Source organism: Pristiophorus japonicus, unplaced genomic scaffold, assembly GCF_044704955.1.
Source record: "Pristiophorus japonicus isolate sPriJap1 unplaced genomic scaffold, sPriJap1.hap1 HAP1_SCAFFOLD_90, whole genome shotgun sequence".
Taxonomy (NCBI): Eukaryota; Metazoa; Chordata; class Chondrichthyes; family Pristiophoridae; genus Pristiophorus; species Pristiophorus japonicus.
Window position 1 is genome coordinate 1,960,281 of NW_027254824.1, and position 17,955 is coordinate 1,978,235.

The window sequence follows — 17,955 nt, forward strand, 5'->3', positions numbered from 1 at the left end:
CACGGAAGCTGGAGAAGATTTGAAAGCCGTCACATAAAGTAAATCATGTGGTATCACACGATTCCACCATCTAAGGGAACAGTTTTTATATTGGTGTATTTATGACGCAACTGGAGTTAATTCGGAGAAGTGTGAGGTAATGCACTTGGGGAGGGCGAATAAGAAAATTTATACACATTAAACGATAGGCCACGTAGAAGTGTAGATTAACAATGGGAACTTGGAGTGTTTGGCCACAGAACTCTTTTTGTGAGAAAATTAAAACATTAAATCATTAAATCGTGTCCCGCCGATCTGGTGGGCGCACAAAACATTTCCAAGGCCCTTTTTATGTGGGGTTTTTTGTGTTTATGGTTTATTTAAAGTTTTTTTTGGGGGCACTAAAATCATTTTTTTTTGTTTTTTTTTTCTCCAAGTGCCCCCTATAAAAGGGGAGGGGAACACTAAAACCACCGGCAATTAAAACAAATTAAACATTAAAACATAAAATCACATTTGGTTGCCGGGCGTGACGATGCACTCCAGTCCCTCTGGTGCCCACCTCTCGCGGAAGGCCGCGAGCGTACCGGTGGACACCGCGTGCTCCATCTCCAAGGACACCCTGGCGCAGATGTACGCGTGGAAGAGAGGCAGGCAGTCAGGTTGAACGACTCCCTCGAACGACCGCTGCCTGGACCGGCTGATGCCAACCTTGGCCGTGCCCAGGAGCAGTCCTACGAGGAGGCCCTCGGACCTACCCGCTCCCCTCCGCACAGGGTGCCCAAACATCAGGAGTGTGGGACTGAAGTGCAGCCAGAATTTCACGAGCAGCCCCTTTAAATAGCAAAACAGGGGCTGCAACCTCGTGCACTCAATACAAACATGGAACACGGACTCTTCCAGACCGCAGAAATTGCAGGCGGCCTGGGAGACCATGAACCGGCTTAAAAATTTATTGCACGGGACTGCTCCGTGCACCACCCTCCAGGCCAAGTCATCGATAAATACTGGGAGGACTCCCGGGTAGAGTGCCCTCCATCGGGGACCCTCGCCTCCTCCAGATGGCAAGAAGGTACGCCATGGCGTGTCCGGACGGCAGGCGAGGATGGAAAAGTTGAGAGTGTGCAGGAGCAGCCCGTACAGGAAAACCCTCCGCGCAGAACTGAAAGGCACGGAGGGGATTTCCTCGAGGCGGCTCAAGTTTTGAGGCGCCGGCCCCCGAGGGAGGTTCCGGGGTTTGGCGCCGATGAGGAATTCCATCCGGACGGCGGTCAGTTCGGAAGGGATCTCCCTACGTGCTTGAGCCTCCTCGATGCACCTAACAGAGTCGGGGCCCAGAGCTCTTTTTAGTGACCCGATGGCATCGGCCGCGTGGCGGACGTTGGCAGAATTTAGGTGGCGCGCTAGCGTGTCTGGCACCATCCAGCCCGCTCCTCCGCCATCGAGCAGGTCCCTGACCCTGGTCACCTCACCAGCCACAGCCCTCTCGTCCGACCACCACCTAACACCTTGGTCGTGGAGGTACGGATTTCCGAGCAGCGGCTCCTGCTGGACGGCCGCCAGTCCAGCCGGTGGAGAGCTGCGCTTGGTGGAGACTTTGTTCCAGACCCAGATGAGTTCCTTGTAAAAGACAGGCAGCTCACGTAGGGCGGTCCTGATGCCCCCCACACTCACAAACAGGAGCTGTGTGTCGTAAATGAGGCCGTGCTGCTGGCGGAAGAAATACGTCGCAAGAGCACGCCACCTAGGAGGGGGCTCGACGTAAAGGTATCTCTGCTGGGTCTGAAGACGGAAAGTCGCGAGCTGGGCGCTGATGCACAAAAACGACTGACCGCCCTCCGCAAGCGGGAGTCTCAAGACCGCCGCAGAGACCCAGTGCTTCCTGTTGTTCCAGAAGAAGTCCACCAGCTTCTTCTGTATCTTGGCGACAAACGCAGGGGGAGGGGTCAAAGTGACCAGACGATACCACAACATGGCGGCCAGCGGCTGGTTTATGACTAGCGCTCGACACCTGTAGGACAGCACTCGGAGCAGTCCTGTCCAGCGCCCTCGGCGAGCGGCGACCTTGACCTCCAGCTCCTTCCAGTTCGCCGGCCAGGCTTCCTCGTCGGGGCTCAGATAGACTCCCATCCCAACAAGTTAGTTTGCAGGTGAAGCAGATAATCAGGAAGGCGAATGGAATGTTGGCCTTCATTGTGAGAGGGATGGAGTACAAAAGCAGGGAGGTCCTGCTGCAACTGTACAGGGTATTGGTGAGGCCGCACCTGGAGTACTGCGTGCAGTTTTGGTCACCTTACTTAAGAAAGGAGAGTCGAGCGTTGGAGGGGGTACAGAGACCATTCACTCGGCTGAATCCGGAGATGAGGGGGTTACCTTATGATGATAGATTGAGTAGACTGGGTCTTTATTTGTTGGAGTTCAGAAGGATGAGGGGTAATCTTATAGAAACATTTAAAATAATGAAAGGGACAGACAAAATTGAGGCAGAGAGGTTGTTTCCACTGGTTGGGGAGACTGGAACTAGGGGGCACAGCCTCGAAATACTGGGGAGCGAACTTAAAACCGAGTTGAGAGGGAATTTCTTCTCCCAGAGGGCTGTGAATCTGTGGAATTCTCTGCCCAAGGAAGCAGTTGAGGCTAGCTCATTGAATGTATTCAAATCAAAGTTAGATAGATTTTTAATCAATAAGGGAATTAAGGGTTATGGGGAGCGGGCGGGTAAGTGGAGCTGAGTCCACGGCCAAATCAGCCATGATCTTGTTGAATGGCGGAGCAGGCTCGAGGGGCTAGATGGCCTACTCCTATTCCTAATTCTTATGTTCTATGTTCCTATGTTACTACTGGGGGATCAAGGGATATGGCGAGAAACGTTAGTGGCAGTTGTGTACAGATCTCCAAACAATAGTAGTGATGTTTGGGAGGGCATCAAACAGGAAATTAGGGGTGCATGCAATAAAGGTGCAGCAGTTAACATGGGTGACTTTAACATGCATAGAGATTGGGCTAACCAAACTGGAAGCAATACGGTGGAGGAGGATTTCCTGGAGTGCATAAGGGATGGATTTCTAGGCCAATATTTCGACAAACCAACTAGGGGGGAGGCCATCTTAGAAAGGGTGTTGTGCAATGAGAGAAGATTAATTAGCAATCTCATTGTGCGAGGCTCCTTGGGGAAGAGTGACCATAATATGGTGGAATTCTACATTAGAATGCAGAAGGAAAAAGTTAATTCAGAGACCATGATCCAGAACTTAAAGAAGGGTAACTTTGAAGGTATAAGACGTAAATTGGCTAGGATAGATGTGCGAATGATACTTCAGGGGTTGACAGTGGATTGGCAATGGCAGACATTTAGAGACCGCATGGATGAACTACAACCATTGTAAATCCCTGTCTGGCATAAAAATAAAAAAGGAAGGAGGCTCAACCTGGGCTATCAAGGGAAATTAGGGATAGTATTAAAGCCAAGGAAGTGGCATACAATTTGACCAAAAATTGCAGTGAACCCGGGGACTGGGAGAAATTTAGAACTCAGCAGAGGAGGACAAAGGGTTTGATTAGGGCAGGGAAAATAGAGTACGAGAGGAAGCGTGCAGGGAACATTGAGGCGGACTGCAAAAGCTTCTAAAGATATGTAAAGAAAAAAGGTTAGTAAAGGCAAATATACGTCCCCTGCAGTCAGAATCAGTGGACTTCATAACAGGGAACAAAGAAATGGCAGACCAATTGAAAAAGTACTTTGGTTCGGCATTTACAAAGGAGGACACAAACAACCTTACGGATATAAAAGGGGTCAGAGGATCTAGTGAGAAGGAGGCACTGAGGTAAATCCTTATTAGTCGGGAAACTGTGTTGGGGAAGTTGATGGGATTGAAGGCCGATAAATCCCCAGGGTCCGATGGACTGCATCCCAGAGTACCTAAGGAGGTGGCCTTGGAAATAGCGGGTGCATTGACAGTCATTTTCCAACATTCCATAGATACTGGATCAGTTCCTGTGGAGTGGAATGTAGCCAATGTAACCCCATTTTTTAAAAAAGGAGGGAGAGAGAAAACAGGTAATTATAGAGCGGTTAGCCTGACATTGGTACTTGGTAAAATGATGGAATCAATTATTTGGGATGCCCTAGCAGTGCATTTCGAAAGAGGTGAAATGATAGGTCGAAATCAGCATGGATTTCTGAAAGAAAAATCATGCTTGACAAATCTTCTGGAATTTTTTGAGGATGTTTCCAGTAGAGTGGACAAGGGTGAACCAGTTGATGTTCTGTATTTGGACTTACAGAAGACACGTGGGACTGGACTGTGATCCATGTGGAACTGGACTGTGATCCCTGTGGGACTGGACTGTGATCAGTGTGGGTATGAACTGTTATCCCTCTCGGACAAGATTGCGACCGTTGTGGGGCTGGAGTGTGATCTCTTTGGGACTGGACTGTGATCCCTATGGGACTGGACTGCGACCCCTGTGGGACTGGACTCTGATCCCTGTGGGAATCGACTGCGATCCCTCTGGGACTGGACTGTGATCACTGTGGTACTGGACTGTGTCTTCTGTGGGACTGGACTGTTGTCCCTGTGGGACTGGACTGTGAACCCTGCGGGACAGGACTGTGATCCCTGTGGAACTGGACTGTGATCCCTGTGGAACGGGACAGTGATACCTTTGGGACTGGGCTTTGAACCCTGTGGGACTGGACTGTGAATCCAGTGTGACTGGACTGTGATCCCTGTGGAACTGGACTGAGACCCCTGTGGGACTGGACTGTGATCCCTGTGGGATTGGACTGTGATCCCTGTGGGATTGGACTGTGATCCCCGTGGGACTGGACTGTGACCCCTGTGGGTCTGCACTCTGCTCCCTGAGGGGCTGGACTGCGATCCCGGTGGGACTGGACTGTGATCCCTGTGGGATTCGACTCTGATCCCTGTGAGCTGGACTGTGATCCCTGTGGGACAGGACTGTGATCCCTGTGGGACTCGACTGTGATCCCTGTGCGACAGGACTGTGATCCCTGTGGGATTGGACTGTGATCCCTGTGTGAATGGACAATGATCTTGTGAGACTGGACTGTGAACCCTGTGAAACTGGACTGTGACCCCTGTGGGACTGGACTATGATCCCTGTGGGACTGGCCTGTGATCCCTGTGGGACTGGATTTTGATCGCTGTTGGACAGAACTGTGACCCCAATGGGACTGGACTGTGATCCCTGTGGAACTGCACTGCAATACATGTGGGACCGGAGTTGGCCCCCTGTGGGACTGAACTGCGACCCCTGTGGACTGGTCTGTTACCCCCGTGGGACTGGATAATGATTACTGTGTGACAGGACTGTGATCCCTGAGGCACTGGATAGTGATCCCTGTGGAACTGGACTGTCATACCTGTGGGACGGTACTGTGATACTTTTGGGACTGGACTGTGATTCCTGAGGGACTGGACTGTGATGCCTGTGGGACGGGACTGTGATCCCTTTGGGGGCTGGACTGGGATCCCTGTGGGACTGGACTGCAATACCTGTGGGACCGGTGTTTGCCCCCTGTGGGACTGAACTGCGACACCTGTGGACTGGTCTGTGATCCCCGTGGGACTGGACAATGATCCCTGTGTGACTGGACTGTGATCCCTGAGGGACTGGACTGTGATCCTTTTGGGACTGGATTTTGATCCATGTGGGACTGGACTTTGAACCCTGTGGGACGGGACTGTGATCCCTTTGGGGACTGGACTGTGCTCCCTGTGGGACTGGACTGTTGTCCCTGTGGGACTGAACTGTGAAACCTGTTGGACTGGACTTTGACACCTGTGGGACTGCACTGTGATCCCTGTGCGACTGGACTGTTGTCCCTGTGGAACTGGACTCTGATCTCTGCGGGACAGGACTGTGATCCCTGTGGAAGTGGACTGTGATCCCTGTGGGAGGGGACTGTGATCCCTTTAGGGACTGGACTGTGATCCCTGTGGGATGGGACTGTGATCCCTGTGGGACTGGATTGCAATATCTGTGGGACCGGAGTTTGTCCCCTGTGGGACTGAACTGCGACCCCTGTGGACTGGTCTGTGATCCCCGTGGGACTGGTATAATGATCCCTGTGTGACTGGACTGTGATCCCTGAGGGACTGGACTGTGATCCTTTTGGGCCTGGATTGTGATCCTTGAGGGACTGGACTGTGATCCTTTTGGGCCTGGATTGTGATCCATGTGGGACTGGACTTTGAACCCTGTGGGACAGGACTGTGATCCCTTTGGGGACTGGACTGTAATCCCTGTGCGACAGAACTGCGACCCCTGTGGGACTGGACTGTGATCCCTGTGGGACTCTACTGCAATCCCTGTGTGACTGGACTGTGATCACTGTGGGTCTTGACTGTGAACTCTGTGGGACTTGGCTGTGATTCCTATGCGATTGGACTGTGACCCCTGTGCGACTGATCTATGCCCGGTCTTTTGACAGGACTATGATCCTTGAGGCACTGGATTGTGAACCCTGTGGAACTGAACTGTGACCCTGTGGGACTGGACTGTGACAACTGTGGGACTGGACTGTGATACCTGTGGGACTGGACTGTGACTCCTGTGGGACTGAACTTTGATTTCTGAGTGACCGGACTGTGAACCCTGTGGGATGGACTGTGATCCTGTGGGACTGGACTGTGATCCCTGTGGCACTGGACTGTCAAACCTGTGGGACTCGACCTTGACAACTGTGGGGCTGGACTGTGATCCCTGTGGGACTGGTCTGTGATCCTTAAGGGACTGGAGTGTGAACCCTATGAGACTAGACTGTGGTCTCTGTGGGACTGGAATGTGATCATTATGCGACTGGACAGTGACCCCTGTGGGACTGGACTGTGATCCCTGTGCGACTTGACTGTGATCCCTGTAAGACAGGATTATGTTCCCTGTGGGACTGGACTTTGATCCCAGTGGGGCTGGACAATGATCTCTGTGGTACTCGAATGTGAACCCTGTGGTACTGGACTGTGATCCCTGTGGGACTGGACTGTGATCCCTGTGTTACTGGACTGTGATCCCTGTGGGACTGGACTGTGATCTCTGTGGTACTCGAATGTGAATCCTGTTGTACTGGACTGTGATCCCTGTGGGACTGGACTGTGATCCCTGTAAGACAGGATTATGTTCCCTGTGGGACTGGACACTGATCGCTGTGGGACTGGACTGTGATCCCTGTTGGACTAGACTGTTGTCCCTGTGGAGCTGGACTGTGAGCCCTGTGGGACTGGAGAATGACCCTGTGGGACGGGACTGTCAAACCTGTGGGACGGATCTGTGATCACTTTGGGACTGGACTGTGATCCATGTGGGACTGGACTGTTGTCCCTTTGGGACTGAACTGTGAAAACTGTGGGACTGGAATTTGACCCCTGTGGAACTGGACTGTGATACCTGTGGGACTGGACTTTGAGCCCTATGGGACAGGACTGTGATCCCTGTGGAAGTGGACTGTAATCCCTGTGGGACTGGACTGTGATCCCTGTGGGACTGGACTGTGATCCCTGTGGGACTGGACTGTGATCCCGGTGGGATTCGACTCTGATCCCAGTGGGCTGGACTGTGATCCCTGTGGGACAGGACTGTGATCCCTGTGGGACTAGACTGTGATACCTGTGCGATAGGACTGTGAACCCTGTGGGACTGGACAATGATCTTGTGGGACTGGACTGTTATCCCTTTGGGACTGGAATGTGATCTCAGTGGGACTGGAATGTGATCATTATGCGACTGAACAGTGACCCCTGTGGGACTGGACTGTGATCCCTGTGCGACTTGACTGTGATCCCTGAGGGACTGGACTGTGACGCGTGTGGGACTTGACTGTGACCCCTGTGGGACTGGATTGTGACCTCTGTGGGACTGGATTGTGATTCCTGCAGGACTGAACTGTGAAACTGTGGGAGTGGACTGTGATACTTGTGGCAGTGAACGTCATCCCTGTGGGACTGGACTGTGATCCCTGTGGTACTGGACTATGATCCCAGTGGGACTGGACAATGATCTCTGTGGTACTCGACTGTGAACCCTGCGGTACTGGACTGTGATCCCTGTGGGACTGGACTGTGATCCCTGTGGTACTGGACTGTGATCCCTGTGGGACTGGACTGTGATTCCTGTGGGACAGGACATTGATCGCTGTGGGACTAGACTGTTGTCCCTGTGGAACTGGACTGTGAGCCCTGTGGGACTGGACAATGACCTTGTGGGACGGGACTGTGATACCTGTGCGACGGGATTGTGATCCCTTTGGGACTGGACGGTGATCCCTGTGGGACTGGACTGTTGTCCCTGTGGGACTGAACAGTGAAACCTGCGGGACTGGACTTTGACCCCTGTGGAACTGGACTGTGATACCTGTGGGACTGGACTTTGAGCCCTATGGGACTGGACTGTGATCTCTGCGGGACAGGACTGTGATCCCTGTGGGACTCGACTGTGACTCCGGTGGGACTGGACTGTGATCCCTGTGGTACTTGACTGTGACCCCTGTGGGACTGGACTGTGACGCCTGTGGTACTGGATTGTGATCCCTGTGGAACTGGACTGTCATACCTGTGGGTCTGGACTGAGATCCCTGTGGGACGTTACTGTGATACTTTTGGGACTGAACTGTGATCCCTGTGGGACTGGACTGTGATCCTTGTGGGACGGGACTGTGATCATTTTGTGGACTGGACTGCGATCCCTGTTGGACTGGACTGCAATACCTGTGGGATCCGGAGTTTGGCCCCTGTGGGACTGAACTGCGACCCCTATGGACTGGTCTGTGATCCCCGTGGGACTGGACAGTGATCCCTGTGTGACTGGACTGTGATGCCTGAGGGATTGGACTGTGATCCTTTTGGGACTGGATTGTGATCCATGTGGGACTGGACTCTGATCCCTGTGGGACTCGACTGCGATCCCAGTGGGACTGGACTGTGATCACTGTGGGTCTTGTCTGTGAACTCTGTGGGACTTGGCTGTGATCCCTATGCGATTGGACTGTGACCCCTGTGCGACTGGTCTATGCCCGCGCTTGTGACAGGACTATGATCCTTGTGGGACTGGACCGTGAACCCTGTGGAACTGAACCGTGACTCTGTGGGACTGGACCGTGATCCCTGTGGGACTGGACTATGATACCTGTGGGACTGGACTGTGACACCTGTGGGACTGAACTGTGATTTCTGAGTGACCGGACTGTGAACCCTGTGGGATGGAATGTGATCCCTGTGGGACTGGACTGTGATCCCTGTGGCACTGGACTGTCATACCTGTGGGACTGGACTGTGACAACTGTGGGACTGGACTTTGAAAACTGTGGGACGGGACTGTGATACCTGTGGGATTGGACTGTGACCCCTGTGGGACTGGACTGTGATCCTTAAGGGACTGGACTGTGATCCATGTGGGAGTGAACGTGATCCCTGTAGGACTGGACTGTGATCCCTGTAGTACTGGACTATGATCAAAGTGGGACTGGACAATGATCCCTGTGGGACTGGACTGTGATCCTTGTGGCAATAGACTGTGGTCCCTGTGGAACTGGACTGTGATCCCTGTGGGATTCGACTCTGATCCCTGTGAGCTGGACATTGATCCCTGTGGGACAGGACTGTGATCCCTGTGGGACTGGACTGTGATACCTGTGCGACAGGACTGTGACCCCTGTGGGATTGGACTGTGATCCCTGTGGGACTGGACAATGATCATGTGGGACTGGACTGTGATCCCTGTGGAACTGGACACTGACTCCTGTGGGACTGGACCGTGATCACTGTGGGACTGGACTATGATCCCTGTGGGACTGGACTTTCATACCTGTGGAACTGGACTGTGAACCCTGTGGAACTGGACTATGATACCTGTGGGACTGGACTGTGACTCCGTTGGGACTGGACTGTGACCCCTGTGGGACTGGACTATGACCCCTGTGGGCTGGACTGTTATGCCTGTGGGACTGAACTGTGATCGCTGTGGGACTGGACTCTGATCTCTGTGGGACTGGAATGTGATCATTATGCGACTGAACAGTGACCCCTGTGGGACTGGACTGTGATCCCTGTGCGACGTGACTGTGATCCCTGACGGACTGGACTGTGACGCGTGTGGGACTTGACTGTGACCACTGTGGGACTTGACTGCGATCCCAGTGGGACTGGATTGTGACCTCTGTGGGGCTGGATTGTGATTCCTGTAGGACTGAACTTTGACACTGTGGGAGTGGACTGTGATCCCTGTGGGATTGAACGTGATCCCTGTGGGACTGGAATGTGATACCTGTGGCACTGGACTACGATCCCAGTGGGACTGGACAATGATCCCTGTGGTACTCGAATGTGAACCCTGTGGTACTGGACTGTGATCCCTGTGGGATTGGACTGTGATCCCTGTGGGACAGGACTTTGATCCCTGTGGGACTGGACTGTGATCCCTGTGGGACTGGACTTTGATCAGTGTGGGACTGGACTGTGATCCCTGTGGGACTAGACTCTTGTCTCTGTGGAACTGGACTGTGAGCCCTGTGGGACTGGACTGTTGTCCCTGTTGGACTGGACTGTGTCCCCTGGCTGACTGCACTGTGATCCCTGTGGGAGAGGACTGTGATTCCTGTGGGACTGAAATGTGACACTGTGGGACAGGACTGTTATTCCTGAAGGACTGGACTGTGATCCTTTTGGGACTGGATTGTGATCCATGTGGGACTGGACTGTGATCCCTGTGGGACTCGACTGCGATCCCTGTGGGACTGGTCTGTGATCACTGTGGGTCTTGTCTGTGAAATCTGTGGGACTTGGCTGTGATCCCTATGCGATTGGACTATGACCTCTGTGCGACTGGTCTATGCCCGCGCTTGTGACAGGACTATAATCCTTGTGGGACTGGACCGTGAACCCTGTGGAACTGAACTGTGACCCTGTGGGACTGGACCGTGATCCGTGTGGGACTGGACTGTGATACCTGTGGGACTGGATTGTGATTCCTGTGGGTCTGAACTGTGATTTCTTAGTGACCGGACTGTGAACCCTGTGGGATGGACTGTGATCCCTGTGGGACTGGACTTTGATCCCTGTGGTACTGGACTATGATACCTGTGGGACTGGACTGTGACAACTGTGGGACTGGATTGTGATACCTGTGGGACGGGACTGTGATACCTGTGGGATTGGACTGTGACCCCTGTGGGACTGGACTATGATCCTTAAGGGACTAGACTGTGATCTCTGTGGGATTGGAATGTGATCATTCTGTGACTGGACAGTGACCCCTGTGGGATGGACTGTGATCCCTGTGCGACTTGACTGTGATCCCTGAGGGACTGGACTGTTCGCGTGTGGGACTTGACTGTGACCCCTGTGGGACTTGACTGAGATCCCTGTGGGACTGGATTGTGACCTCTGTGGGACTGGATTGTGATTCCTGTAGGACTCAACTGTGACACTGTGGGAGTGGACTGAGATCCCTGTGGGAGTGAACGTGATCCCTGTAGGACTGGACTGTGATCCCTGTGGTACTGGACTATGATCCCAGTGGGATTGGACAATGATCCCTGTGGTACTCGAATATGAACCCTGTAGTACTGGACTGTGATCCGTGTGGGACTGGATTGTGATCCCTGTGGGACAGGACTTTGATCCCTGTGGGACTGGACTGTGATCCCTGTGGGACCGGACTTTGATCCCTGTGGGACTGGACTGTGATCCCTGTGGGACGAGACTGTTGTCCCTCTGGAACTGGACTGTGATCCCTGTGGGATTCGACTTTGATCCCTGTGAGCTGGACTGTGATCCCTGTGGGACAGGACTGTGATCCCTGTGGGACTGGACTATGATCACTGTGGGACTGGACTATGATCCCTGTGGGACTGGACTTTCATACCTGTGGAACTGGACTGTGAACCCTGTGGAACTGCTCTGTGATACCTGTGGAACTGGACTGCGACTCCGTTGGGACTGGACTGTAACCCCTGTGGGACTGGACTATGACCCCTGTGGGACTGGACTGTAATCCCGGTGGGACTGGACTGTGATCGCTGTGGGACTGGACTGTGATCTCACTGGGACTGGAATGTGATCATTATGCGACTGAACAGTGACCCCTGTGGGTGTGGACTGTGATCCCTGTGCGACTTGACTGTGATCCCTGAGGGACTGGACTGTGACGCGTGTGGGACATGACTGTGACCCCTGTGGGACTTGACTGCGATCCCTGTGGTACTGGATTGTGACCTCTGTGGGGCTGGATTGTGATTCCTGTAGGACTGAACTTTGACACTGTGGGAGTGGATTGTGATCCCTGTGGGAATGAACGTGATCCCTGTGGGACTGGACTGTGATCCCTGTGGTACTGGACTATGATCCCAGTGGGACTGGACAATGATCCCTGTGGTACTCGAAAGTGAAACCCTGTGGTACTGGACTGTGATACCTGTGGGACAGAACTTTGATCCCTGTGGGACTGGACTGTGATCCCTATGGGACTGGACTTTGATCCATGTGGGACTGGACTGTGATCCCTGTGGGACTGGACTTTTGTCTCTGTGGAACTGGACTGTGAGCCCTGTGGGACTGGACAATGACCCTGTGGGACGGGACTGTGATACCTGTGCGACGGGACTGTGATCCCTTTGGGACTGGACCGTGATCCCTGTGGGGCAGAACTGTTGTCCCTGTGGCACTGAACTGTGAAACGTGTGGGACTGGACTTTGACGCCTGTGGAACTGGACTGTGATACTTTGTGGACTGGACTTTGAGCCCTATGGGATTGGACTGTGATCTCTGCGGGACAGAACTGTGATCCCTGTGGAAGTGGACTGTGATGCCTGTGGGACTGGAATGTTGTCCCTGTGGGACTGAACTGTGAAACCTGTGGGACTGGACTTTGACCCCTGTGGAACTGGACTGTGACCCCTGTGGGACTGGACTGTGATCCCTGTGGGACACGACTGTGATCCCTGTGGGACTGGACTGTGACCCCTGTGGGACTGGACTGTGACATCTTTGGGACTGGACTGTGATCCATGTGGGTCCATACTCTAATCACTGTGGCACTGGACTGTGACCACTGTGCGGCAGGACTCTGATCCCTGTGCGACTGGACTGTGATACCTGTGGGGCTGGACATTGGTCCCTGTGGGACTGGACGGTGGTCCCTGTGGGACTGGACTGTGATCCCTGTGGGACTGGACTGTGATCCCTGTGGTACTCGAAAGTGAAACCCTGTGGTACTGGACTGTGATCCCTGTGGGACAGAACTTTGATCCCTGTGGGACTGGACTGTGATCCCTATGGGACTGGACTTTGATCCATGTGGGACTGGACTGTGATCCCTGTGGGACTAGACTTTTGTCTCTGTGGAACTGGACTGTGAGCCCTGTGGGACTGGACAATGAACCTGTGGGACGGGACTGTGATACCTGTGCGATGGGTCTGTGATCCCTTTGGGACTGGACCGTGATCCCTGTGGGACTGAACTGTTGTCCCTGTGGGTCTGAACTGTGAAACGTGTGGGACTGGACTTTGATGCCTGTGGAACTGGACTGTGATACTTGTGGGACTGGACTTTGAGCCCTATGGGATTGGACGGTGATCTCTGCGGGACAGAACTGTGATCCTTGTGGAAGTGGACTGTGATGCCTGTGGGACTGGACTGTTGTCCCTGTGGGACTGAACTGTGAAACCTGTGGGACTGGACTTTGACCCCTGTGGAACTGGACTGTTATACTTGTGGGACTGGACTTTGAGCCCTATGGAACTGGACTGTGATCTCTGCGGGACAGGACTGTGATTCCTGTGTGACTGGACTGTGACCCTTTTGCGACTGGACTGTGACCCCTGTTGGACTGGAATGTGATCCCTGTGGGACAGGACTGTGATCCCTGTGGGACTGGACTGTGACCCCTGTAGGACTGGACTGTGATCCCTGTGGGACACGACTGTGATCCCTGTGGGACTGAACTGTGACCCCTGTGGGACTGGACTGTGATCCCTGTGGGACTGGACTGTGACAACTTTGGGACTGGACTGTGATCCATGTGGGTCCATACTGTAATCACTGTGGCACTGGTCTGTGACCACTGTGCGGCAGGACTCTGATCCCTGTGCGACTGGACTGTGATACCTGTGGGGCTGGACATTGGTCCCTGTGAGACTGGACGGTGGTCCCTGTGGGACTGGACTGTGATCCCTGTGGGACTGGACTGTGATCCCTGTGGGACTGGACTGTGACCCCTCTGGGACTGAACTGAGAACCGGTGTGACTGGACTGATCCCTGTGGGACTGGACTGTGATCCCTGTGGGACTGGTCTGTGACCACTGTGGGAGTGGACTGTGATCCCTCAGCGACTGGACTGTGATCCCTGTGGGACTGGACAGTGACTTCTGTGGGACTTGACTGTGACCCCTGTCGGACTGGACTGTGACCCTGTGGGATTGGACTGTGACCCCTGGGTGACAGCACTGTGATCCCCGTGGGACTGGACAGTGCTCCTTGTCGGATTGGATTCTGATCCATGTGGGAATGGACTGCAATCCCGGTGGGACCGGACTTTGAGCCCTGTGGGACTGGACTGTGATCGCTGTGGGACTGGAGTGTGATCCCTGTGGTACTGGACATTGAACCCTGTGGGGCTGGACGATGATCCCTCTGGGGCTGTACTGTGTTCCCTGTGGGACTAGACTGTAATCCCTGTGGAACTGGACTGTGATCCCTGTGGGACAGGACTGTGATTCGTGTGGAACTGGACTGTAACGCCTTTCGGAATGGATTGTGATCCCTGTGGGTCAGGACTGTAATTCCTGTGGGACTGGACTGTGACCCCTTTGGGACTGGACTGTGATCCCAGTCGGAATGGACTGTGATCCCTGTGGGACAGGACTGTGATCCCTGTGGGACTGGACTGTGACCCCTGCGTTACTGGACTGTGATCCCTGTGGGACGTGGCACACGACTGTGACCCCTGTGGGACTGGAATGTGATCCTTGTGCGACCATACTGTAATCACTGTGGCACTGGACTGTGACCGCTGTGCGACAGGACTGTGATCCCTGTGGGACTGGACTGTGTCCCCTGGCTGACTGCACTGTGATCCCTGTGCGACTGGACTGTGACCCCTGTGGGACTGGAATGTTACTCCTGTGGGACTGAAATGTGACCCAGTGGGACTGGATTGTGATCCCTGTTGGACTGGACTATGATCCCTGTGGGACTGGACTTTGATTCCTGTGGGATTGGACTGTGATCCCTGTGGGACTGGGCTGTGATCGCTGTGGGACTGGACTGTGATTCCTGTGGGACTGGACATTGATGCTTGTGGGGCTGGACTGTGATCCCTGTGGGACTATACTGTGACCCCTGTGGGACTGGACTTTGATCCCTGTGAGGCTGGACTGTGTTCCCTGTGGGACAGGACTGTGATTCCTGTGGGACTGGACTGTGACCCCTTTGGGACTGGACTGTGATCCCTGTGGGACAGGACTGTGATCGCTGTGGGACAGGACTGTGATCTCTGTGGGACTGGAATGTGATCATTATTCGATTGAAAAGTGACCCCTGTGGGAGTGGACTGTGATCCCTGTGCGACTTGACTGTGATCCCTGAGGGACTGGATTGTGACCTCTGTGGGGCTGGATTGTGATTCCTGTAGGACTGAACTTTGACACTGTGCGAGTGGACTGTGATCCCTGTGGGAATGAACGTGATCCCTGTGGGACTGGTCTGTGATCCCTGTGGTACTCGGAAGTGAAACTCTGTGGTACTGAACTGTGATCCCTGTGGGACAGGACTTTGATCCCTGTGGGACAGGACTGTGATCCCTGTGGGACTGGACTTTGATCCATGTGGGACTGGACTGTGATCCCTGTGGGACTAGACTTTTGTCTCTGTTGAACTGGACTGTGAGCCCTGTGGGACTGGACAATGACCCTGTGGGACGGGACTGTGATACCTGTGCGACGGGACTGTGATCCCTTTGGGACTGGACCGTGATCCCTTTGGGACTGAACTGTTGTCCCTGTGGGACTGAACTGTGAAACATGTAGGACTGGACTTTGACCCCTGTGGAACTGGACTGTGATACTTGTGGGACTGGACTTTGAGCCCTATGGGATTGGACTGTGATCTATGCGGGACAGAACTGCGATCCCTGTGGAAGTGGACTGTGATACCTGTGGGACTGGACTGTGATCCCAGTGCGACTGGACTGTGATTCCTGTGGGACTGGACTGTGACCCCTGTGGAACTGGACTGTGATACTTGTGGGACTGGACTTTGAGCCCTATGGGACTGGACTGTGATCTCTGCGGGACAGGACTGTGATTCCTGTGGGACTGGACTGTGACCCCTTTGGGACTGGACTGTGATCCCTGTGGGACAGGACAGTGATTCCTGTGGGACTGGACTGTGACCCTTTTGGGACTGGACTGTGACCCCTGTGGGACTGGAATGTGATCCCTGTGGGACAGGACTGTGATCCCTGTGGGACTGGACTGTGACCCCTGTGGGACTGGACTGTGATCCCTGTGGGACAGGACAGTGACATCACTGGGATTGGACTTTGATCCATGTGGGACTGGACTGTGATCCCTGTGGGACTGGACTGTTTCCCCTGGCTGACTGCACTGTGATACCTGTGGAACAGGACTGTGACCCCTTTGGGACTAGAATGTGACTCCTGTGGGACAGGACTCTGATCCCTGTGGTACTGGTCTATGACCACGCTTGTGGCAGGACTGTGAAGCTTGTGGCACTGGACTGTGATCCCTGTGGAACTGAACTGTCACCCTGTGGGAGTGGACTGTGATCCATGTGGGAGTGGATTCTGACCGCTATGGGACAGGTCTCTGACCTCTGTCGGACTGGACTCTGATACATGTGGGACTGGACTGTGACACTTGTGGGACTGGACTGCTATCCCTGAGGGAGTGGACTGTGATCCCTGTGCGATTGTACTGTGATCCCTGTGGGACTGGACTGTGATCCCAGTGCGACTGGACTGTGATCCCTGTGGGACTGGACTGTGACCCCTGTGGGACTGGACTGTGATACCTGTGGGGCTGGACATTGGTCCATGTGGGACTGGACGATGGTCCCTGTGGGACGGGACTGTGATCCTTGTGGGACTGGACTGTGATCCCTGTGGGACTGGACTGTGACCCCTCTGGGACTGAACTGAGACCCGGTGTGACAGGACTGATCCCTGTGGGACTGGACTGTGATCCCTGTGGGACTGGTCTGTGACCACTGTGGGACTGGACTGTGATCCCTGTGGGACTGGTCTGTGATCCCTGTGGGACTGGACTGTGACTTCTGTGGGACTTGACTGTTACCCCTGTCGGACTGGGCTGTGACCCCTGCGGGACTGGTCTGTGTCCCCTGGTTGACAGTACTGTGATCCCCTTGGGACTGGACATTGCTCCCTGTCGGGCTGGACTCTGATCCATGTGGGAATGGACTGCAATCCCTGTGGGACGGGAATTTGAGCCCTGTGGGACTGGACTGTGATCGCTGTGGGACTGGACTGTGATCCCTGTGGGACTGGACATTGATCCCTGTGGGGCTGGACTGTGATCCCTGTGGGACTATACTGTGACCCCTGTGGGACTGGACGATGATCCCTGTGGGGCTGGACTGTTTTCCCTGTGGGACTAGACAGTAATCTCTGTGGAACTGGACTGTGATCCCTGTGGGACTGGACTGTGACATCTTTGGGACTGGACTGTGATCCATGTGGGACCATACTGTAATCAATGTGGCACTGGACTGTGACCGCTGTGCGACAGGACTCTGATCCCTGTGGGACTGGACTTTGACTTCTGTTGGAGAGGAGTGTGATCCCGGTGCGACTGCACTGTGATCCCTGTGGGACAGGACTGTCACCCCTGTGGGACTGGAATGTGACTCCTGTGGGACTGAAATGTGACCCAGTGGGACTGGATTGTGATCCCTGTGGGACTGGACTGTGATCCCTGTGGGA